Here is a 26371-nt window from a genome sequence, read left to right as displayed (position 1 = left end):
GAAAGTTTCGCTAATAACGCATCAGTGGGTGATTGATAAGTTCGTGGCCTAATGTAGCAGGAGATGAGTTATTAACTTCAAATTTTCTGCATAATAGACTGCTAGACTAAGTGTGTAAATGTAGGTGCAGACTATGTTAAAAAATAAATGTACTAGGTTTTCTAAAATTGACTCCTTCTACCTTAGGCCACAAATTTATCAATCACCCCTCGTATATTAAAAAGTTAAATTAACTAAGTCATGCAAAAAGAGAAAAAGGAAGCATTGAGGTAGTGTTCATGGGTTCAGTGTCCATTCAGAAGTCGGATGGTAGAGGGGAAAGAAGCTGTTCCGGGATTGTTGAGTGTGTGCCTTCAGGCTTCATTGGCTTGAAGTTTCTGCATTTCACAAATCTTATGATATTTTGAAATAAAAAGTAACATTTCAAACCAAGACATTTGGTGGAAATTCACTTGTGGGAAACAATATTTTGAACTGAGAGGATTTCCACTTGCAAAAGGAGCTGTCAATGTACGGAGCCAATAGCACAGGCTTGTGAAGCTAAATGCCTGTCGGGAGAGCTCTGCTAGTCACATAGGCCTCAGCTCCTCTGTTACCCAGGCTCTCCTGCCTTCCTCTATCGATCTTAAATGGAAGCATTAGAGCAACCAGAAGCACATGTAAAGGCACAGTGAAGGAGTAAGAATGGGGATGGGTTGATTCTCTTTATGCAAGGCAGAGAGTTCAGGCGAGATAGAGGTACAGCTTAATTTAAAAGTTAGATATATCACTATTTATTTTTAAAAAGTCTTGTTCTGTAACTCGTCTCATTTTGGTTAATTGTGCTGAAGCTGAAGGAATAAGAATGTTTTATATTTTCTGGATGTCTTGGTTGTCTTTGTGAAGTGGATTGTACCTCTGAGGTACCATTCTGCTTAGGAAATGCGGTACTCAGTTAAAGCCACAGAAAGAACTGGATAATGCACAGGAAAGACCCCATCAAAGGAATGCTGAAGGTCTTGGTTGAACATTATTGGGAGCTGAGTTGTATTAAGGGCTAGTTCCTTGTTATTCACTGTGTTCTCACCAGAGGGCAGCAGTGAGAAAGCAGGGTGTTGAGATGGGGGTGGAGCTTCAGGCGTTGGGTTTATTAACTGTTAAATATCCAATACTAAACTAACTCTAGGTAGAACTGATCTGAGAAGCATCTTGCCGACGCTGTCTCCACAAAATCATCTAAATTCCCTGGAAAGACAAGGAGTTCAATGTCAATGTCCTCCCCCAACCAACATTCTCACGACTGAGCGTCTATAGATGGGCAGTGGCAAACAGTCTGGATGGTTGGATCATGGCCTGGAATTCAAACTCCAATGTACACAGGAGCACAAGAGGCGACAGAGAGCAATGGATCTCCCCTCCAGCGAGGACACTGATGGTATCTCAGGAAGGCAACATCCATCATCAGTGACCCCCACCATCACAAGTCATGCAATCTTCTCGATGCTAACATCAGGCAGGAGGTACAGGAGTGTGAAGGTTCACTTCTCAAGGTTCAGTAGTAGCTTCTTCCCCTAACACTACCTCAAGCTGTTCCATTTTCTCTCTCTCTCTCTCTCTCGATTTGCACTAGAGTCGTTATTCCGTAGTCCTGGTAGGACGGTGGCGTGCTCAGACACAGTGGCCTTTTGGGGTCCAATCAAAGGTGCATTCGTTCATCCTGTACATCTTTTTTTTTACAATTCGCAAATCACTACTGGATACTAAGAACATCAAGTATTGCAGATACCCCACCACCAATTTGCTCGATAGCTAAGGAGCGAGACTTACTGTTTATCATCGTTGTTTTGTTGGCCGGACTTGTTGCATACCATTGTGCCAGGACAGTGTCTGATCAAACAAAGGTGATGTTTTTAAGATGTTTTTATTGGGACCACAAGACCCTGTTGGACATTGGTGCTGTTCTCTGATATTCACTCAGTGCTGCCCTCTGGTATTTGCTCGGTGCTGCTCTCCTGGTGTTTGCTTTGTGCTGCCCTCCAGTGTTCGCTCAGTGGAAGGACAAGCTGGACCAAGAAAGTCGACAGTTTTGCCACTTGGAGACTTGTGCTGCATATCTTTTTCTTTGTGATGGTATGTGTTTCTGAAATTGTAACCATGTGTGCTATTTGCACCGTGCTGTGTGTTGTTGGTAATGCATTTTGCACCTTGGCCCCAGAGGAATGCTGTTTTGTTTGCTTATATTCTTGCATATTTGAATGATAATTAAACTTGAACTTAAACTCGGTTTGCTTATTTTGTGCATGTTTTTTAAGGTATGTATAATTTATGTTAATTAAAGTTTATGTTAATTTATGTTTTTTCTGTATGTGATTGACTTTTTTGCTGCTGTAATGGCTAATTTTCATGACATTTGCATTCTGTGCTTCTATTCCTATGATAATAAACTTGAATCTGTATTGAAGCCATTACTGTAGTTGACTCCATTGAGTGGGACACATCATTCACATGTGCAATACCAGAGTCCTGAGGTGATGTCCTGTTCTAGTCTGAACCAACCTGAAGGGAAAAAGCCTGCATGTATGTATTCACCCTTTATATACCTCTCAAAATTTGTAGACTGTACCTCTATAAGATCTCCCCTCATTGTTCTTCACTTCGGGAAATGAACTCCTAACCTATTCAACCTTTCCCAACAACTCGGTGACCTGGAAGAAATGTAACCTCCACACTGACTCCTGGGAATCTCTAGGCCATGGCTGCTGTTAGTGGAAAAGGAATGCTTAAGATGGCATTAGGAAGTTCTTGGCCAGGCATTGGGAATGTGCAGACTTCCTACGTAAGTGGCTGAAGCAGCCTCCCCACTGACTCCGGGAATATTTGGCCCACTGCTGCTGTTCATGGCGAAGGAATGTTTAGTATGGAATTAAAAACCACAAGGTTTTCAATAGAAATAATAAGAAGTTGCAATAGAAATGAGCAACTATGTAATTGTGACACTATTACAGCTGGGGCCATCGGAATTCTGAGTTCAATTCTGGCCATCCTCTGGCAGGAAGTTTGTAGTGTGTGTGTGTGTGTGTGTGTGTGTGTGTGTGTGTGTGTGTGTGTGTGTGTGTGTGTGTGTGTGTGTGTGTGTGTGTGTGTGTGTGTGTGTGTGTGTGTGTGTGTGTGTGTGTGTGTGTGTGTATTGCTTCTTCCACCTGCTCTGGTCTCCTTCCTCAAAGTTACAGGTTGTGGTCATGCAAAGTAGATCTGATGGTTGTAAGGTATGAATGGTTTCCTCTCACAGTCCAAAGATGTTCTGGTTTGTAGGTTAGTTGGTCATTGTAAATTGTCCTTTGATCAGGCTAGGGTGGCGTGGCTAAGGGGTGCCAGGAAGGCCTATTCCATGTGTATCTCAATAAAATAAAAGATAAGAAGTCAAATAAAATAATATTGGAGGCCATTTGGCCCATTCTCTCTATACCAGCTCACACATCCTATTCATTCTCTTATTATATTTAACAATAAAGCGTGGAGACGGCCTTTCTGGCCCCTCAAGCCAGACCATTCCATCAACCCGCAACCCTGATTAACCCTAACCAAATTATGGGACCATTTTACCATGATCAATTAACCTACCTGGTAAGTCTGGACTGTGGGAGGAAACCAAAGCTATTTATGCCTCTCAGGATCTGGGCAAAACCCACACATTCCACTGAACGGTGATGGAATTCAGCTCCGAACTCTGGAATGATCCAAACTGTAATAGTGGCATGCTGACTGCTCCGCTGCTGTAGCCTCAGTTATTTATCCTCCCTCACATCCATTCAACTCCTTGCAGGTTCAATCTCTCACCCACACCCTGGGGACAATTTAATATCCAACTAACCTGCCAATCCACTCCTGCTTGGGATCTGGGAGCACCCGAGGGAGCCCGATGTGTTCACAGAGGAAAGGTGAGGACTCTGTGCTGACAGCAGCTGAGATCAGGATCGAACCTGGGTCACTGGCACTCTGAGGGAGTGTCTCTACCAACTGCGCCATGAGTCACCCCCACCCCACCCCCATGCCTGTGGGTTCGACGTTAACATTGGTCACCAGAGGACTCATCAATGAAGAATGGATGGAGGTCTCCCAAGGGTATATGGACAGGGACAGAGAGATGGGCGTAATACAGGCAAAAGGGATTGGTGTAGATATAGAGACATCAGGGGTGGGGTGAGATAGTCCAAAGGGTCCATTTCCATGAGTCTATGATGGTCACCACACTATAGGAAGGACGTGCTTACACTGGTAATGGTGTGAAAAAGGCTCATAAGGAGGTTTCAAGGATTGGAGAGCTTGAGTTATTTGAGATAGGACCTATTTGGTTTGTTTATTCCAAGCATAGCAGGCTGAGAGATGACATGACAGAAGTGTATAAAATTATGAGGGCATAAATAGCTAGTGTTTGTTCCCCATGGTACAGTTATCTAAAAATATAGGGCATAAATTAAAGGAAAGAGGATTAATGCAGATTGGAGGAAAATATTTTTCACGTAAAGGGTAGCTTGTATCTTGAGTAAACAGAGGAAGAGGGGTGGAGGCAAGAACAGTAGTAACATTTAAGGGACTCCTTGACAGGTGTTTGAAGGGTCAGGACATGGAGGGATATTGAATTAATGCAGCAAGTTGCATTGAGAATAGATAGATATGACAGTCAGCATAGATGTGGTGGGCCGAAGGGCCTGGTTACACACTGGTCAGCTCTATAACTGTGAGAATGTGCTAGCTCAGAGATCGGGCAGAGAAGAAGACCAAGTAGGTCAGTAAACCAGGGGCCAGGATACTGTTCAAATCCCAACACTGCAGCTGAGCACTTAATGGATGACAAAACAGGCTTCAGAAGCCTCTAACAGCAATGGTGAAACCATTGGAAGACTGAAGGCACCACAGCTCCGAGAAAAGGAATCTGACCTGGCAACTTGTTCTGGCCTGACCCTTCCAGGGACGCGTTGACCCCCGTGGGCTTTTCACACAGGCTCGACGGGGACTGGGCACAGTCTTAGATCCTTCTGCCGTTGCAAGGAAAAGCTGAATGGGGAGATCACTTGGAGAGTTTATATGGAAATAATAAGTTTATCGAACACTGATCAGGCAAAAAGTGGATTTAGACATCCCTAGTGTGGCCAATGCAGCACCAAGTGCACCCATACCACATCTTCAGACACATCTTCCCAACACACTGTGTTCTGCATCCACATGTTTACAGTGAGGTAGACTTTTGCAAATATAATGATTACCTGTTTCCTGTGACTGAAGAAATATTATTTCCGGAGTATGAAGCCAATAGGCTGCAGATGTGGTGAATTTATTGTTTTCAAAATATATATATTTTTAGCTGATATCTTTTTTCTAGGTGATATTTTTGGATTTTGCAGCTGCCGAGGGAGAAAGGATTCCCCGGCGGTCTCAGCACTGCGGTTGTAACGTAACTGTAGTTTATGTTTGTGCATGTCCACACCTGCGTGTTCGTGTGTGTCTGTGTGCTCTGCACACGTTAATAGTAGCAAATTGGCTAACTGGCCAGGGGCAAAGAGTGGGAATAAAGGGGGCCTTTTATGGCTGGCTGCAGCGAATAGCGGTGTTGCTCACAGGTTGGTTTTGGGGCTGTCTCTTTTTATGCTATATGTCAATAATTTGGACGATGGAACAGATGGCTTTGTGGCCAAGTGTGCAGATGATGCGAAGAGAGGTGGAGGGTCAGGTAGTGTTGAGGAAGCAGGGAGTGCAGATGGACTTAAGCAGATGGGGAGAATGTACAAGGAAGTAGCAGATAGGATGGAATGTAGGGTAGGAAATGTACAGTCATGAACTTTGGCAGAAGGAATAAAGATGTAGACTATTTTCCGAATGGGGAGAACATTCAAAACTCAGAGGTGCAAAGGGACTTGGGAATCCTCGTGCAGGATTCCCTAAAGGAGAACTTGTAGATTGAGTCGGTGGTGAGGAAGGCAAATGCAACGTTAGCATTCATTGCTGGAGGACCAGAATACAAAAGCAAGGGTGTAATGTTGAGGCATTTGGGGTATTGTGGGCAGTTTTGTGCCCCTCATCTATGGAAACATCTACTGCATTGGAGTGGGTCCAGAGAGGGTTCATGAGAATGATCTTGGGAATGAAAGGGTTAGCATATGAGGAGCATTTGATTGCTCCAGGCCTGTGTTTGTTGGAGTTTAGAAGAATGAAGGGAGATCTTATTGAAACCTATCAAACATTGAAAGGCCTAGATACACTGAATGTGGAGAGGATGTTTCCTATAGTGGGAGAGTCTAGGACCAGAGGGCTCAGCCTCAGAACAGAGCTCAGTTCCAAACCCTGTTCATACCATGTACCAATACCATTAAGCAAGCGGTTCTTGGGCGTCAGATTGGGAATCCCTGGAATAGAGGGACGTTCATTTAGGACAGATTATAAGGAATTTCTTTAGTCACATTGTTGTGAATTTGGGAAATTCATTGCCACAGACAGCTGTGGAGGCCTAGTTGTTGGGTATATTTAAAGCAGAGTTTGTTAGATTCTTGATTAGTCGAGGCATCAAGAGTTACAAGGAGGAGGCTGGAGAATGGAATATAGAGGGGTAATAAATCAGCAATGGTGGTGTTCTCGATGGGCTGAATGGCCTAATTTGCTCCTATGTCTTATGCTTGGATCTTGCGATTTACCTCTGTATCTGCATGCATATGTCTGTGATTCATCTTTGCTTATAAATATGTAAATATCTGTTTATAGAGTTAAATCTGTAATCATTCAATGATTATTGTGTGCTTGTCAGTGAGTGTGTGTGATGTGCCTCTGTATATTCAGGGATGCATTTGTACATGTGTCTGTCTCACTATGTGCATGACTCTGTACTTGTGCAATGTCACTATGTGTGTCTGTAGTTGATGGCTTCAGTGCAACGTGCCTTTGTGACTGTCCACCTTTCTAATATATGTGGGTCAGTTAGTTGGTCATTGTAAATTGTCCTGTGATTAGGTTAGGGTTAGTTGGCCATGTTGGGGTTGCTGGGTGGCAAAACTCGAAGGACTGGCAGAGACTACTCCACGCTGTACCACTAAGTAAATAAATCAGTGTGGGGCATGTGTTGTTCTTTAATCTGTCTCTCATTGTTTGCCTGTGTATGGCTATGGATACAACTGTAATTTCTTTATGGTATAGTGGAGGCTGTTCGGCCCATTGAGTCAATGCCTGACCACAAAACAATCCTGTCAGTCCATTTCTCCCAGTTGTTTGCCTATAACCAATTCTCCCTACACTTCCATCACTATGATTAGGAATGCTTACGGCTCTATGCCTAGAGCACACTTGGTGAAATTTGATCAGTTAGCTGCCCTCCTCCTACCTGCCTACAGGCTGAGACTAAGGTTCAAGGCTCCAAAGGTCATGAAAACATGTATGGTGGAGAGTATATTGACTGGTTGCATCATGGCCTGTTATGGAGACACCAATGCCCTTGAACAGAAAAACCTACAAAAAGTTGTGGATACGGCCCAGTCCATCACAAGTAAAGCCTCCCCACCACGAGCACAAATACACGGTGTGCATCCCTCGTTAAGGACTCCCATTATCCAGCCATGCTGCCATTGGGTAGCAAGTACAGGAGCCCCAGGGTCCACAACACCAGGTTCAGGAATAGTTAATACCCTTACAACCATCAGGCTCGTGAACCAGAGGGAATAACTTCACTCAACTTCACTTGTCCCATCAAGACTTTTCATCTCATGTTCTTGAAATTGATTGCTTATTTCTCTGTTATTATTGTTATCTTTTCTTTTTTTCCTCATCCGTCCTGTTGGGATCATTGATTCTGTTGTATTTACTGTGATCCCCCACAAGAAAATGAATCCACGGGTTGTTTAAGGTGACGTGTATGTACTTTGATAATAAACTTATCAACGTTAAACACACGTACTAGGGGTAACCTACAGCGGCCAATTAACCCAACAGTCTGTGTGTCTTTTGGACAGAGGAAGAAACCAAAGCATCGGGTGAAAATCCACGTGGTCGCTGGGAGAACATGCAAACTCCACACAGACTGCTCTGGAGGTCAGGGCTGAACAGTGTGCAACTTATAAAGAGGCTTTGCAAATAGACATTCTATCTCCACGTGAACGTGAGTGTGTGCACCTACCTGTGGCTTCTCGTACAAACACAGTGTGTTTGTGTAGGTATGTGCGTCGTTGTATTCGTGCATGTGTCTATTGCAACATTCGCGTATGTGTCTGTGTACCTAGGTTTCAGTGTGTAGTGAGCTGTGCCTGTGTGAATGTGGACTGAAGGGGGTTACTGTAGTTTGCTGATATAACTAGCTCGGTACGAACTGTGGGCTGAACGGCCTCTTTCAATGCTTCCTGTGCTCTGTGTTTGTGTACCCGTTCGTATGTCTTGTCTGTGTTTCCATGTTTGTGTATTTTCATGCACCTGCGGATTCATATGTGTCTCTGTATACTTCATTCACTGTGTGTGTGTGTATGTGTGATTCATTGTGTGTGTGTGTGTGTATGTGTGTGTCTATCTTTGTAAGTGTAAATATGAGTGTTTCATGTTGTTTGTGTCTGTGTTTGTCAGTTTCTGTGCGTATACGTGTCTCTCTCTGCCTCTGCGTTGTGCATATGTGTATTTTGTGCGTTTGTGTGTGTATGTGTGTTTATCTGTCTGTGTGTCCACACGCCTGTAACCTGCAGAGCGGGCGGGAGGGACGCCCGAGGAAGCTGCGCCGAGCCCCGGCTCTGCCTGTAGCAAGAGAGGGAGGGAGAGAGGGAAGGAAGGAGGGGGCAGGGAGAGACAACAAGACTGCAGACAGGCAGCCAGGAGGTGGAATGAATTACCCAGCACTTAGTGCCAACCAGCAGCCGAGAGCCTTGACAATTAGAGCAATTACGACAATTAAAGCAGCTAATTAAAAACCAATTACACCAGTAAAGTGTGGTGATTATAGGATTTTAAATGATAATAGAGATGGAAATTAGATTAATTACATATTCATAGGAGCCAAATTAGAACAGGGTATCCTCCCTGGCGCTCGCCCTCCGAATATAAATCTAAATGGTTTTAATCAGCCACTTGTCGGCACTTACAGCGCGGAGAGGGAGGACCGATCGAATCTTATTTAACTGTAATGAGACTGACAGATTGTGATGGTGTCACTCAAAGGGCTGGCAACTTCACAAGAGAGCCCGCCTCCCACTTAAAGGGGAAGTCCGCCTCTCCCATTAAAGGTATAGGTTGTTTTTATTTGCCGACTGCTTTTTTTTGTGTATTGCTGCATTCGGCCAAACTGGCGTTATACATTCAAAAATAGCTGGCGTTATAACGCCGAGAAGTTGTTTGATCAAAGTCTGCACATTGTAATTTTTTAAATATTTATTTTATTTAAAGATACAGCACGTAATAGACACTTCTGGCACATTGAGCTAGGCCGCCCAGCAACCTCCGACTTAATTACCAGACAATTTACAATGGCCTGTTAACCTACCCGGTAAGTCTTTGGACTGTGGGAAGAAACCGGAATATCCGGGGGGAAAAACATGTATTCCATGGGGACACCAGATTGAACTCCTGCACAAAAATCACTTCAACGGTGAAGTATCGCAATATTGGACATAAAAGATGACGATGAGCCGCCTTCCTGAACCGCTGCAGTCCTGTTATATTAAAAACAAACTTCATAATAAAAATGCAAAAGAATAAAGACAATCCAAACATTTTACATATGATCAACACTTTCAGTAAAGTTAACAATGTTTTTGAATCCTAGACCCCCCCTGCGTGATACACTAATACACTATTTGAATGTTTGAGGGGCTTCCCCGCCGCCCCAGCCGCTCCATGTATGGTTGTGGATTGTGGAAGGCTGCTGGACAGTGGACCATCCACATAGGTCCCTTGCATTGGCTGTACGATGCAATCCCAAAGGAAGTCCACCTGCCGCCTGGAATGTCCCTTGCGGCTGTCCCGCTGTGCTGGGAGCCCAGGAAGTTTTGAGCTCACTGCAGCACACTGACGACCGTCCGGCAGCATTTGGTGACTGATTTGGAGTGTGCTCCCGGGAACTGCGAGAGGTCAGAGCAAGCCTTCCGGTGAAGGTGCTGTTGGCCAGAGAGTTCTGGCATTCAGATCGTGTAGCGATATACAGGGTGGTGTTTCCCTGTGACTGCTGTTGGGCTTGCTGTTTATGTTTTTGACCTGCAGGAAGGGGAAAACACCGTGTAAATCTGCCAATGACATTAGGTTTGGTGGGAGAGACATACTTCATGGAAAGTGACCCTCCAGCCCAGCTGAACATTGAGGGCATGCTATACTGAGACCAAAATGTGTGGCGACACTTACCAGCTGCCCCCAGCACATCCTTAGGTTTGTTGGTTTTTAAAGCAAATGACACATTTCGCTGTGTGTTTCAGTCCGAACTTGACCCAGCCGACAAAGCTGCCTCAGCTTGGGCTCAAAACCTTTCATATCCATGTACCAGTTTCAATGGGTTGAGTGAGCGGGTGGGTGGGTAAAGTGTGAGGTCGTGCACTTTGATACATGGGATCGAAGGGCAGGTTATTATCGGAGAGGGATTTCAGATGAGTGAAGTTTGGAGGGATCCAGTGAGTTCATAGATAATGGTATATATGGATAGTAGAAGATAACAAGAGGGCCATTGATGAATGAAACTCTGGCAATGTGTGGGGTATGGGTTCAGGTGGGGATGTACCTCAATGACTGCAGAACCCAGGTGCAATTCGGACCCAGCTGGTTCCCTCCTGCCCTTCGTGGCAGGAAATTTGCTATCCTGATCTGGTCCAGGTTGTCCAGGACTCCAGTTCGGCTTTACATCCTGAAATTTCCTTTCCCCTCTGAGTCGATTTCTCCATTTGCAGATAATTCTCAATGAGGTTCCTGAGTTTATCTCCTGGGGTCTTCTCTCTCTTTCTCACTGTAACACTTCAGACATGTCAGTGGAAAAACTAACCACTTTATTTGTTTCTGTTTCTCTCCCAAACTCAAATCCCCACCCCTTACTGAGATCAACAAGGCATCTCCATTGTCTGGAGTCATGTTGTTTGAGGAGGTAATAGTGAGACTACATCTGCATTTTTCCCATTTATCATCACCTTCCTCATCCTAGTAATAGTCTCATTTCCAATCCAGATGGCTAATTTTCCATTAATCCTGGATGCTTGCATTGTGTTTAAAAGCCTGAGAAGTGAACTGTGGTTTTAAATATCAACTCAAGAGACTGAAATATGGGTCTGAAGACTGTGCGGATTTCTAAGGAGTCTCCACGGTTAAAACTCTCAAGGTACAACGATCTGAGTGTGAGCATCCACCGATATAACACCTGAACAAATCAACCTAATGGCGGGAGGTCAGGGGGTGAGGGTCGAAGGACAATGTCCAGCCAGTAAGGTTCTGAGGATGGACTATGGGCACAGTAAGACCCTAAGGATCAAATGTCTGGGTAGTAAGGTTCTACAGACGTACCATGGAGAGCATTCTAACTGGCTGCATTTTCATCTGGTATGGGGCGGGGGGTTGTGGTGGGGGTTACTGCACAGGATCAGGGTAAGCTGCAAGGAGTTTTAAGACAGGTCAGCTCCATCACGGGAACGAGCCTCTGTAGTATCCAGGACATCTTCAAGGAGCAGTGCCTCAGAAAGGCAGTGCCAATCATTATGGTCCCCCACCGCCCAGGACATGCCCTCTTTGCATTGTTACCATCAGGAGCCAGAAGCCCCATACTCACTGAATCGGGACCAGCTTCTTCCCCTCTGTCATCAGTTTTCTGAATGGACATTGAAACCATGAAGACTACCTCACTTCTTTTTATTTCAAATTTTTGTATTAACTTAACCAGTCTATATATATATTGTAATTTACGATATTTTTTCCTCTATATTATAACATATTGCATTGTACTGCTACCACAACATTAACAAATTTCACAACATATGCCGGTGATATTTAGCCTGGTTCTGATTCTGATTTTAATGATGGAATATTCATGTAGGGAGATTCTAAGGATGGAGTATCCAGCAAATGAGATGGAATGGTTCAAACATGAAGACTCTAAGAATTCCATCCCAAGAAACAGAATATCAGGGATGAAATTCTGCTCTCTCATCTCCTCAACTAACTGCTGATTCTCTGTCACACATTACCAGTTTTCTTATCTAAGATTCTAGCTAGTCCTCTTTCTGGTTTGATCCCTCTGTTGGAGCCCTAAATCTCTACTAGTGTTCCTCCTTTTTGACAATCCTAATGGTGTGTTTTGAGGATGTCATCAGGAGAACAGAAACATAGAAAACCTACAGCACAATACAGGCCCTTCGGCCCACAATGCTGAGCCGAACATGTACTTACTTTAGAAATTACCTAGGGTTTCCCATAGCTTTCTAGTTTCCTAAGTTCCATATACCTATCCAGGAGTCTCTTAAAAGACCCTTTCGTATCCACCTCCACCACCATTAATGGTAACCTATTCCACGCGCTCACCACTCTTTGTGTAAAAAAAACTTAACCCTGACATCTCCTCTGTACCTACTTCCAAGCACCTTAAAACTGTGACCTCTCGTGATAGCCATTTCAGCCTGGGAAAAAGCCTCTGACTATCCACACGATCAATGCCTCTCATCATCTTATACACCTCTGTCAGGTCACCTCTCATCCTCCGTCGCTCCAAAGAGAAAAGGCTGAGTTCACTCAACCTATTCTCATAAGGCATGCTCCCCAATACAGGCTACATCCTTGTAAATCTCCTCTGTACCCTTTCTATGGTTTCCACATCCTTCCTGTAGTGAGGCGACCAGAACTGAACACAGTACTCCAAGTGGGGTCTGACCAGGGTCCTATGTAGCTACAACATTACCTTTTGGCTCTTAAACTCAATCCCACAGTTGATGAAGGCCAATGAACCGTATACCTTCTTAACCACAGAGTCAACCTGCACAGCAGCTTTTAATGTTCTAAGGACTCGGACCCCAAGATCCCTCTGATCCTCCACACTTCCAAGAGTCTTACCATAAGTACTATAGTCTGCCATCATATTCGACCTACCAAAATGAACCACCTCTTACTTAACTGGGTCGAACACCATCTGCCACTTCTCAGCCCAGTTTTGCATCCTATCAATGTCCTGTTATAACCTCTGAAAGCCCTCCACACTATCCACAACACCCCCAACCTTTGTGTCATCAGCAAATTTACTAACCCAACCCTCCACTTCCTCATTCAGGTCATTTATAAAAATCAAGAACAGAAGTGGTCCCAGACCAGATTCCTGAGGCACACCACTGGTCACAGACCTCCGTGCAGAGTATGACCTGTCTACAATCACTCTTTGCCTTCTGTGGGCAAGCCATTTCTGGATTCACAAAGCAATGTCCCCTTGGATCCCAAGCCTCCTTACTTTCTCAATAAGCCTTGCATGGGGTGCTTTATCAAATGTCTTGCTAAAATCCATATACACTACATCTACTGCTCTACCTTCATCAACGTGTTTAGTCACAACCTTCATCAATGTGTTTAGTCACACATATATATTACAAAGATATGGTACTTCCGGGAGGACTTCAGTAAGCTGTCATATCACAGATTGTTGAATAAAATTAAAGCATATAATATTAGGGGAAATATACTGAGATGAGTAGAGCACTGGATAATAAGCGGAAAACAGAGGGTCAGAATAAATGGGGTATCTTTGGTTTGGCAGTGCACCGCAAGGTTTGATTCTGGAACCCCTGCTGTACATGATCATTTCAAGTATATACATTTGGGGACCAAGTGTAGTACATCTGAGCTTGCTGGTGAAACAACATAGGCTGTAAGAAGGATACATCTGGGCTTCAGGCAGTTGTAGACAGCTTGAGTGAAGAGATGAGGAACTGGAATAAGACCATAACACCAAAGATGGAACATAGCATGGAAAATGTGAGGTCATCCACTTCAGTGGAAAAAAAAGGGAAAGAGAACATTACTTAAACGGCAAGAATTTGGAAGAGATTGCTTTTTGGAGGGACCTGGTTCTCCTCTGCATATTCATAGGCAAGAAAAATGGGGAGGGCTTTAAATATTAGCTTTATTTGTCTCACATACAGTGAAATACATCATTTGCATCAAATCAATCAGCAAGGATTATACTAAGGAACACACAAGCTTTGACACTTCTCCGGCGCCAACAACTCACCTATCTATTGCATTCCCGCAACTCACCAGCCCTAACAGGGAGGAAACCGGAACATCCTGAGGAGATCCACGGGGAGAACGTACAAACTTTATACAGAGAGTAGAACTCGAGCCCTGATCTTACAGCTGGCACTGTACAGAACTGTGCTAGCCACTACACTAGTGTGCTGCCCTTTGAGAGGGTATTGCAACAGAACTGGGTCCTGGTGTGACAGAATGTGGTCTAGTCTCTCTAACCTGGGGAAGGACACACCTGGAATGTGGTCTAGTCTCTCTAACCTGGGGAAGGACACACCTGGAATAATGGTGCTCCACAATTTTCTTCTGACATTTGATAGGTTCGAATTGCATTTTGATGCTCCTGCCAGAGTGAGCCTGAGGTCACAGTGTCAATATAAGGTGTTGAACATTCTGGATGGAGAAGAGAAGGAACTTTCTATCCCAGAGGGTATTGAAATACAGTGGCTGAATATATTCCAGAACCAGGTTGTTACATTTTTGCCATTTTAAGAGAATGAAGGAAGGTGGGAATAGTGCAGGGAAGTGAAGCTAAGGTGAACAAGCTGTCACAATCTGTTGTGCAGCAGACATGATAAGCCAAATGTCTTCCTTCTCCTATTCCTTTTGTTCATAATAATGACATAGCTGGTCATTTGAGGATTGGTTAGTCAATTACATACAGCTCAGTTGCAGTGTGTATTTAGGAACAGATGCCCCTGAGGATGCAGTGCTTGAGCTGCCAGCTCCAGTTGCCGTGTTCCCCTAAACAGCAATGGGAAAAAGGCAGGAAGGTGGAGGTGAGTCCATGGCCAGATCAGCCATGATCTTATTGAATGGAGGAGCAGGTTCAACAGGCCAGATGGCCGACTCCTGCCCCTATTTCATCTGGTCTTATGTTCTAAGTAGCATCCCATGACAACTTCACCACTCCATATACTTGCCTTCCCACCCCCTCCCCCACTCCCAGGCAACAATTGAGCAATGACACTAGATTTCATGGAATCTAGGGGTAGATTAGCAGCTTTTTGGGGTAAGTCTAATCAGGAGGATTCAGCTGTATGTTCACTTCTGTATTTTTGAGAGAATTGCTGATCCCGGTGATGGATTGCATAGATAGGGAGATACTTTATTGATTCTGAAGGAAATTACAGTGTCACGATAGCATTACAAGTGCACAAATATGCAAATATTACAAGAGAAGTAAGAAAGAGTAAAAAAAAGTTACCTCAAACATTCTAACGGGGGGGGGGGTCATCACTCCCCCAGCTATAGGGTGATTCATTATAGAGCCTACTGGCTGAGGGTAAGAATGACCTCATATAGCACACAGTTGTCTTAGTCTATGGCTAAAATTGTTCCTCAGCTCAGCCAAGGTGGCATGCAGAGGATGAGAAACATCGTTCAGAATTGCCAGGATTTCCATGGGGTTCTTTGTCTACTACAGCCTCCAGTGTGTCCAGTTTGACTCCTATAACAGAGCCAGCCTTTCTAATCAGTTTATTGAGCATGTTGGCATCACCCGTGTTGACATTGTTGCCCCAGCACACAGAAGATTGTACTGGCGGCAACAAACTGGGAGGACATGTGAAGAGGAGGCCTACGTACTCCAAAGTACCTCAGTCTCCTCAGGAATTAGAGGCGTCTCTGGTCCTTCTTGTACACAGCTTCTGTGTTGGTGCTCCACTCAAGTCTGTCATCCAGGTGCAGCCCCCAAGTACTTGTGGTTCTTAATCCACCTCCTAACCCTAGTAACAGGGAGCCCTGCAGGCTTATTGTCTTCTTAAAGTCTGTCACCATTTCTTTTGTCTGACTGATATTCAGCTGCAAATGATTCAGCTTGCTCCATTTGACAAAGTCCTCCACCAGGGCCCTGTATTCATCCTCCCGTCCTCCCTTTATACACCCAACTGTTGCTGAGTCATCAGAGAATTTCTGCAGCTGACATGACTCAGTGTCGTATCTTAAATCCGAGGTACACAGGGTAAACAGGAAAGGAACCACACAGCTCTGAAGCATGAGAGCAGCAGAGCAATTGAACAATAAAGCATTACTTCTTTAAAAATTCTTTCTGCTTGCTTTGATTTTTAAAATTTGTTAATTATGCTTTAAAGTGTTTCTAGTTGATTAAAAAATTATTTTTTGGAAGGTTTAAGTAACTTTATATTTTAAAAATTTATTTTGAGTGTTTATTGCACAGTGAAAGACTGACTACATTGATGACTGGAAAGCTGGGGTCTGGGGTGTGCTGCATGTCAAAGGTTCACCTCACTTCATTGCCCAGATCAACACATCCCTCAAACCTCACCCAATGGACATCCCAACTTAGAATCTCACCACTCCGACATTCTGTCCTCTGAACCCTACTGCCCTGACATTCCAATCGTAGAACCTCAACAACCAGACCTTAGAACCTCACTACTTGGACATTCTATTCATGGATTCGCACCAGTCGGACATTCCACCTTACTCACAATATCCCTCGAGACCCCGCAACCAGTTTGAACCTGGCCTCTCGACTCCATGTACATGTGGGCTGTGACAATGGCATTCCTGATCTTGAGAGGGCCAGCTTGAAGGAATAGGGACCAGGATTTTTCTTGTGTTTGTGTGTTTCTTTCTATATATGTATATGACTGTTATATTAATTAAAACACAGAGGGCTGCTTGACTCATTGAGTCCATGTTGACTAAAAGAACAATCCCATTCCTCTAATTATTTACCAGTATCCCCTCCCTTCTTGCATTCCCATCAAATACACGTGCTTATACGGAGGGCATGCAAACTCCACACAGACGGCACCCAGGGTCAGGATTAAGCTCACCTTCCTAGAGTTGTGATGTGTGAGGTGTCTCCATTGCCACCAATGACAGACTGCGTAACTTTCCGTGCATTTGTATCTTTTTGTTTCTGTGGGTGTGAGTGTTTGTGAGTAGAAACATAGAAACCCTTCAGCACAATACAGGCCCTTTGGCCCACAATGCTGTGTTGAACATGTCCCTACCTCAGAACTACCTAGGTTTTACCCATAGCCCTCTATTTTTCTAAGCTCCATATAGCCATCCAGAAGTCTTTTAAAAGACCCTATCGTATCTGTCTCCACCACCCGCTGGCAGCCCATTCCACGTACTCACCGCGCTCTGTATAAAAAACTTACCCCTGACACCTCCTCTGTACCTACTTCAAAGTTATTAACTTACCAACTACTGAAGTAAGACTCACTGGCCTATAATTTCCTGGGCTATCCCTACTCCCTTTCTTCAATAAGAGAACTACATCCACAACTATCCAATCCTCCAGAACCTCTCCCGTCCTGATTGATGATGCAAAGATCATTGCCAGAGGCTCAGCAATCTCCTCCCTCGCTTTCCACAGTAGCCTGGGGTACATCCCATCCGGTCCCGGTGACTTATCCAACTTGATGTTGTCCAAAAGCTCCATCACATCCTCTTCATTAATATTTACATGCTCAAGCTTTTCAGTCCACTGCAAGTCATCTTTACAATCACCAAGATCCTTTTCCATAGTGAATACTGAAGCAAAGTATTCATTAAATACCTCTGCTATCTCCTCTGGTTCCATAAACACGTTTCCACTGTCACACTTGATTGGTTCTATTCTCTCATATCTGATCCTCTTGCTCTTCACATACGCCACAGTGAAGATGGATACAAAGTACCCAGTAAGTTCATCTGCCATTTCTTTGTCTCTCATAACTACCTCACCAACATCATTTCCAGTGGTCCAATATCAACTCTCAGCTCCCTTTTACTCTTTATATAACTGAAAAACTTTTGGTATCTTGCTTTATATTATTGGCTAGTTTACCCTTGTATTTAATCTTTTTCCTTCATATAGCTTTTATAGTTAATAAACCAAAACCAGTTCCAATTTCAATATGTGTGCTAGAGGGCATAAGTTCAAAGTGAGAGGGGAAAAGTTTAAAGGAGATTTAGAGCATAAGACCATTTGAAAGGTTGATTTTTTACATGGAAAATGTCTTGGTCTGAAACATCGACTGTATGTTCTTTTCCATAGATGTTGCCTGGCCTGCTGAATTCCTCCAGCATTTTGTGTGTTAGATCAGTCAGTGCTACTGCTACTGGGACCTGGGGAACCGGGTTCAATCCTGATCTCTGTTGCCTTCTATGTAGAATTCTTTCTGTGACTGTGCAGGTTTCCTTCTCCCTTCCCTGGTGCTCTGGTCTCCTCCCAAAATGATGTGCAGCTCACTAAATTAGCAGTACACTAAATTGCTCCCATCAGCTTTGGGGGGGCGGGGCACGGGGATCTGGAAATGTGGGGCAAGTAAACAGGGCAAATGTGTGGAATGTGATTGCATAGACTCAGTGGGCCAAACAGCCTCCTTCTAGGCTTGGGATGAAGACCGTGTTGGACTATTGCAATATGGATGGTGCAGATATAAAATGGTGTGTTTATTCTATTCTCCATCGGCAGGGGACCTACCACTTGTGTTTTTGACATACACCCCATGGCTAAGGAGTATTGCAACCAGGAGATGGCAACCTTGGTCTTCCTGAAGCAGGGGAATTAACTTCCGTGCTAAAGTTTAGTCATCGTGCCTGGTCATTGGTTCCTGCCTGGTGCAGAGGTTTGTTTCATTCCCAGTCTCCACCCAGCCACAGCAGGAAGTCAGGGCCTCCGTCATCTCCACAGGGCCTTGGGCAAACCTGTCCCACAGTTCTGGCTGTGGGGCTCACACCTTGGAGTCGAGGGTTCAATCCACCCCACAAATGGTGCTCCCCAGCGTGGGGCAGAAGGGCTCTGAGCAGTCAGCAGATGCAGAGCTCCTTCCCACCAAGCACTCGCTGAACCACCACTGGGTATTCTGAAGGAGGTGCAAGGATCCTGCAGCAGGACAGGGGGTGGGGGAACATCAGTCAGCAGACTGGCGACAGGCACCTGTTTGGAATATCGATGGCTAAACACTGCCTAGGCCACCTCTGAGGTCCCTACTTCATGAGGGATGCTTCAAGACAGGAGAGTCCACTCATAGGAAGGCCTGGGGCATAGCTTAGCACACTCCACGGTGAGGCCCCCCATTTCTTTGGCATCATTGACAGCGTGGCACTCCCACAGTGTGCCACTTGCAGTGAGTCACCATCATAGTGGCGCCCCTGTCAGTGTTGCACTCCAAAAATACCACTGAAGCCCTGGTTCTCTGATGGGCTGTTTAGGCAGACGGTGGTTGGGTAGTGAGGGTGACCCAGTGAACTTGCCAAAGTGGTGTTTGGGTAGAGCAGGCACATCTTGTGTCCCATTAGTTGACTGGTTTTCTTGCCTGTGACTAGTTGATTTGTTCTTTGACTCCGGACACAAACCAAACCTCTCTTCATAGGGCAAACCACCCGCATTTCCCCCCTTTGCCTTCTCCAGGTCTCAGTCTTTATCTCAGACCTTCAGAGGCTGCAGTACTTTTGCTCCCATGTCGAGCGGGAATGACCTCTGACTCTCGCTGGGTTCTGAGCGCGAACCTTCGCCACCTCCTCTCCGTCTGGGCCTCCATTCCCAGACCACAGGAAGAATGTAAAAGTGAGATTTATGTGAACTCTTTTATATAGAGCCCTACGCTGTCCTTTTGAAGAGATTCCCAATAAACAGAAAGGAGGCCAGGCATGTCCAATGACATATTAATGACTTCAGCAGACAGCCGCTTTACTCTCTTTGACTGGGAAATATTTACTGCTCATAAATGTAATGGCAACCCTGGGATCTGTAAAAAGGGACTCTGTTCCTCACAACACAGTTGTGAAGTTCATTGTCATGTTCAGCTCTTTTCTGGGACATGATAGACGGGGATGATAGAGTGAGGGTAGGGGGAGGGGTGCTGGGATGTGGCGACTGTGTTAACACAGTACATTTATAGGAACTTTCCTTTCCCGGCATTTCCTCAGGATTGAGAATGACTTGTTTCCTTCCCTTGTTAGTTGCTGCTTGTGGGATCTCCTGACTGATCCACAGGCATTGGGGCAGAGGGGAGCCAAGTGTGTTCAGGCAGTCAGATGGTCATAGTGGCATCAGAAACTGGTCCTTTGACTGAACCCATCCTTGCCATTCAAGGTGCTGTTTAATTTAGTCTCATTCGCCCATGTTTGCCCCATAAACGTCAGGCGTCCCTACCTCTGTATTTATCCCACTGTCTTACAAATATTGCAATTGCTCACTTCCTCTGGCAATTAATTCCAATACCCCACTACCTCCTGTGTGAAGAAGTTGCCCCTCAGGTGCCCTTTTAAATCTCACCTTCTTGCTTTTAAACCTATGCCCTCGAATTAACCCTCAAGGATTAGAATTGGATTTAGCTTATTATTGTCACTTGCACCAAGGCACAAGGAACGACTTGTATTGCATACCATCATTACATAATGCATTGAGATGGGACAATAACAAATGCAGAATAAAGTGTTACAGTTGCAGAGACAGTGCAGTGTAGGTAGACAATAAGATGCAAGGTCATAACGAGGTAGAGTGAGCCAGGTAGTGTGTGGTTTTAGGGTTTTGTATTTTCTTCCCAATGGGAGGGAGGAAGAGAGAGAATGTCCGGGTGGGTGGTGTCTTTGATTGTGCTGGTTGCTTTACTGAGGTAGTGAGATGTGTAGACAGAGTCTTTGGGGGGGGTTGGTTGGTTTCCATGATCGATGTGGCTGTCTGTCTGTGGAACCACGCAAGATACAAGCAGTCTTTAATGAATGTTTCTCATCTGTACTTACTGTGGCAAGAGTGGAAGCCAGTGAGTTCAGGGAAGAGATTGTCCTAAAATGTGTCAACAACAAGAGAAGATGTGTCGGCGGTCTTGACATCTGTGGTGCAGTGTATACCCTCTGCAGCTTCCAGCGCCATCCCTCGTGCTTTAACAGGGCCAAAACACCGCAGACTTTCCTATGAAATATTGTTCACGCCCATGGGAGCACCAAGAGGGAGGTGAAATGTGGGCAATGTCCTATATCTCCTCAGCAAAGAGGGAAGGAGAGACAGAAGACAGTCATGGACCAGGCTTCTGGAAAGGCCAGAAAAGCAATGAGGCTACACCGATACATCCTCAGCGTCTCAGGATGAAGTAGGGAGGGGCAATAAGTGCTAGCCTTGTTAGGGAACAGCAGATCCAGAAAGATGACTGACTAAAACATCTAAAACAAAATCAAAACCAAAGCATTGCTCAGCAAGACAGGCAACATCTATGAAGGGGAAGAAACTGTTAACGTTTCGGGTCAAGATGTGGTCCCGATAAAGGGTCTCAGGCCGAAACACTGACTGTTTGCTTTCCTTCATAGATGCTGCCTGGCTTGCTGGGTTCCTCCAGCATTTTGTGTGAGTTGCTTAAGATTTCCAGCATCTGCAGAATCTCACGATGTGTACTTGCTGTTTTAAAGTGAGACCTCCCACTAATATAACAATATCCACCAATCAGAAATACCAGCATAAGGGACAGTCATATATGAGCAACAGGAACGGACTTTGTGGGAGAGAACACTGCTGGATATCCACTTACTAGGCCTGAGGTCTATCGGAAGCAATTCTGGTTGTCCCACTACACGAAGGGTGTGGGATCTTTGGGAAAAGTGCAGAATGGGTTCACCAGGAAGCTGCCTGGATTAGAGTATAGAGAGAGTTTGGACAAACTGGAGCTGTTTTCTCTGGAGCGACAGAGGCCAAGAGGAGGCTGGATAAAATTTTATTAGATTATAAAAGGCATAGGGTGGTGGGGTGGAGGTAAGTTTCTACCAAGAGAGGTATAATGTGGTCCTTCCCTCTGCTCGCCTGCAGGTCACTCTGGGCAAGGTGTGGCACCTGTTTCGCACCCCAATCAGGAAAACATGAAGCTGTTGGAGCAGGTGGCACATGACTGAGTTGCTGGTGCATATCACAAGTCCCAGTTATGCAACCACTAATGCCATGCAGACAATCTCTTTAGAATATTGCTAACAGCTGGGATCACCCGTCTTGTAAAGACCCGGCCCAGAAGGTGGTAATGGCAAAAATTTGCCAAGACCAATCAGGGGTGTCAGAGCATGGCCTATTACAGAGTGGTGTTGACTGGAATGGGCTGCCAGGGGTGGTGGGAGAGGCATTAATGAGGCTGTTGGACAAACACATTAATGTGCAGGGAATGGAGGGATGGACCATGTTCAGGCAGAACAGGTTTAGTTTAATTCGGCACTGTGTTCTTTGCAGACTTCAGATCAGTCCAGGAACACTCTCTTATTCTACTTTTTCAGTAATTATTTTTATAACTTTATTGTAATTTTATATCTTTCTCTATACTGCTGCAAAACAACATTATACAGGACAGTGATAAGGAATCTTGATTCTAAATCTGTTCTATGTTCTATCTTTTGCGAGGACTGCAGTCAAACCCAACACAATGCAGCTGCAGATGGGGGACATGTCAGATGACAGGAGTATGTTGACTGTCTCTGATCGTCAAGAGCATTTTGAAACAGTGAAGGGGGTCTGGGACCCTTCTGGACATCAGAAGACCAGTAGGGAGGTCTGGTCAGGCCTTGGATTTCTGGTTAAGGCCTAAACATCAGGGATGAAGCCTCTCCACCAGCCCGAGGTTGATTGCCAGGCCCAAGGGTTGCTCGCCAGGCTGAGCTGACCACAGACCTCTCATAAGGGCAGGATCTTCCTGACGATCAACACAAAGGAGGAGTTAAGGCCTAGAGCACATCAACCATGATTATTCTTGCACAGAGGACCAGGGTTGAGAGGCTGAGTGGCCTGCTCCTGCTTCTAACATCCTTGGGTTCTCCTTCATATCCCAACTGATACCTACCCAGCACTGATGACGAGGTGGCGTCCTGGTGGAACTGGCCAGATGAACCACCTCCAAACACTACTTTATCCTTATCCTAACGGGAACAGAACTGCAAGCACACACTGCTGTGATGTTATGCACCCACCCGAGTCAAGCCTCAAGTCCCACCTGGCCATTGAGCCTCCACCCAGGGGTGGCAGTACACCTCAGGGGTGGGGCTTGTTCTACAATGACTGCCTTATGTGAGGAGGATGGTGAATGGTTTAGTGAGGGCTTGGTGCTTGGAAAGAAGTCTGTCCGTCCATAAGAATTCATAACTGGTTTCTTCTTTTTCATAACATGAGAGTCATCCAGCTTGAAAACAGGCCCTTAGGCCCACTGGTTCCATGCTGACCATCAACCACCCATTTACATTACTGTTCATTAATTCTATTTCCTCTACTCTCTCCACATCCTCACAAACTCCCTCATAGCAACAACACTGTAACCTGCATTCCCTTTTCTTTAAATGCCTCAGTGTAATTGCATATGATCTGTCAGGATGATACACTGAACAAAAGCTTTCCCCTGCATCTCAGTACATGTGCCAACAAAAAAATAAAATTAGATACCCATTCACCTGCACACAACGGACAATGCAGAATGACCAACTCCCACATTTTTGATTGTGGGAGGAGATTGGAGCATGGATCAGGACTGAACTTGGGTCTCTGGCACCATGAAGTAGTGGCTCTACTAGCTGCACAGCTCTGCCTCCCTGTCCACTCTCAGCAGCCAAAAACCTACAGGGTCTAACACGGGTAACAATAGAGTTAGTGATACATATTCTCTGAACAATTGACCTCTAATATGAATATTAGAAATTAAAAAACTTATTTAAAAAGTAGGGCAGTAACATGACCCAAGCCCTGGTTTGAAGAAAAATTATTTCAAAACAGTGCAAGAGATATTCTTTCAAAGACTGGCACTTTGTGCTTTAAAAGTAAAAGAAATGAATTAGCCCCTACCCTTCTGACCATTACTCTCTCAAAGGTCAGGTTGCAAGGTCACAGTGAAAATGCTAAATGGGGCCCCAAAGGTAGAGCAAGGGAAAGGCAGGGAGATTTCCAGACAAGGCCTGCTTTTGGAACCATTTTTGAAAATCAGAGTCAAAGATGGATTTGCCACCTTCATATCTCCATTTGGATAACCTGTCATTAGCTTAACCTGAGCTAAATGACTGTACCCGAATCTGTGGGTAAGTCCCTGCACCCACAGTAAACCCACACCACCCTAGAGAAGGCTTCAGGCTGTGACAGTAGTCCTGCTTCCTGTGGTTACTAATGGGACATAGTTCCTCTCCCATGCCTCCAATGCTAGAGTGACTCTGGGATGGAGAAACACAGGAAAGTTCTAAAAGGTGCAGCCAGTGCATAAACATTTCTCCAGCAATGGCTTAAGCTACAACAGTTCCCATCTATCAGTAAGCTACTTTCTCTTCCTCAAGTGTTGACCCATGGGTTTGGAGGGTGAAGCTTCTGTTTCAGCATAGCTAAGATGCTGCCTCATTTTTTAAAAATCTGACTCCCGTGCCAATTTAATCCCCCAATTCACTGGCTGTCTCACAACCTCCTGCATTGTTTCACTCACTGCAATTTTGTCTTCCGTTTTCACCCTGCCTCTGCCCCCCCACCCCCCCCCCCCGCTCAGTTGCTATGGAAACCGGGCCTTCGTTCCCACACCGGTGACTAGGCCAAAGGCTTCTCTGCTCCTGGGGTCGCTTCCAATTATCCGGACCTGCAGGGCACTGAGCAACAGGATCCACTCAAAATTTATGAGCTGTTGGCTCATTGCCAGGAATTTCCAGCTGTTCTGAGTTTAACCTTGATCCCTGAACACTGCAACATCACATCACCTCCAACAAGGGCAGTGGCTCCTGGCTTCATTCAAGGCTCCCCTTCCCTGCCATAACACTGCGCTGGTACCGGATGCGGAGCTTTAAACTGCAGTTTTATCCATGGTCAGAATCTGGATGGAAGTGGCAAGGCCAGCATTTTTCCACCCATCCCTAACTGCCCCTTGAGAAGGCGGGGGTGAGCAGACACAGTCTTTCTGGTGAAGGCATCCCACTGTCAGGGGTCAAATTCCAGGATTTAGACTCAGCGACAATTATGGAGAAACAATTTATTTTCAAGTCACAGTGGTGCACGGTTTGCAGGTGGTGGTTTTCTCCTGCATCTGCTGCCTTCATCCTTCTTGAGAGGCTGTGTTAACCCTTCATCTCATCACAGACTCCAGATGCTGAAACCCAGAGCAGGACAAAGTGATGCTCCGTCATATTACCTCCATCTCACACACCCATCATCAACCCCATTTCCATTTATCATCTATTACATACATTTCCTCTCCAAGAAGACTACAACCTTGTCGAGGCTTGGAGGCTTGTATGCCTCAATGAACCTGAGAGGTTGGCCGGAGTCAGGTGCTTTAGGCTTTGGCTCTCATACGGTCACCCAGGCCAAACAGGTCAAGGGGTAGAAGCCAAACATTCCCTCCAAGTTCAGGGGTTCAGCTCAAGGCTAACAATCCTGACTGGTAAAACAAAACTGTTACGGAAACAGCAATGAAGAATCCTTCTACATCTGAGTACGATGGTATTCCTGAGTTTACACCTGGGACTTGCATGACTGACGGTAGTGAAAACTGAGCTACTGATATGATGAAGGAAGCCCTGAACACTGCCAGAGACTGAGGATCTTCATTGCTGCCCTAAATGCCAGCAGTGTATTGGGCATTAAGTTCACTCATTTCCATCGATGCTGCATGACCTGCTGAGTTCCTACAACAGTTTGTACATGCTCCTCATCGTCAACCCCACCTCTAATCCTTTCTACCTCTTACCCACTCACTATGGGGGCAGTTTTCAGCAATTAACCCACCAGCCTGTAGATGTGGGAAGAAACGAGAGCATGGAGGTGGGGGGGGGGGGGGGTGCGGAGAACCCACAGGGTCATTTCCATACACGGACAGCACCTATGATTGGGATCATTTCCAGGTCTCTGGAGCTGAAGACTGAACCAGTTTGGAGGGACTCGAATTAGTATTCCTGGATAAGGATATTGCATGTACCAAAACCTGAAAAAGTATGGTGAAATAAGATTCTCCTCTCCCTCAACACCCATGGCAATCGAAAGGTCCCCAACCTCAAACAACATAACCTGGCCCAGGAGTAAAGGGCTCACAGCCTCCAACTGGAGCACAGGTGGGGGTGGGTCAAGGTAGAGAGAAAGGTATAGCATTAGGGAACTGAGAGGTTACTGAGAAGATCAACGTGCTCTGGACAAGAGGTTACAGTGGCAGCGTGAGGGCTAACGGCAGAAGGGAGGAGGATAGAGGCAGATGAAAGGGTGGGAAGATAGGTTGGGAGGTGAGAGCAGGAGTCA

This window comes from Hypanus sabinus, chromosome 5 (genome assembly GCF_030144855.1).
Source record: "Hypanus sabinus isolate sHypSab1 chromosome 5, sHypSab1.hap1, whole genome shotgun sequence".
NCBI classification, from domain to species: domain Eukaryota; kingdom Metazoa; phylum Chordata; class Chondrichthyes; order Myliobatiformes; family Dasyatidae; genus Hypanus; species Hypanus sabinus.
This window is presented reverse-complemented; position numbering follows the sequence as displayed.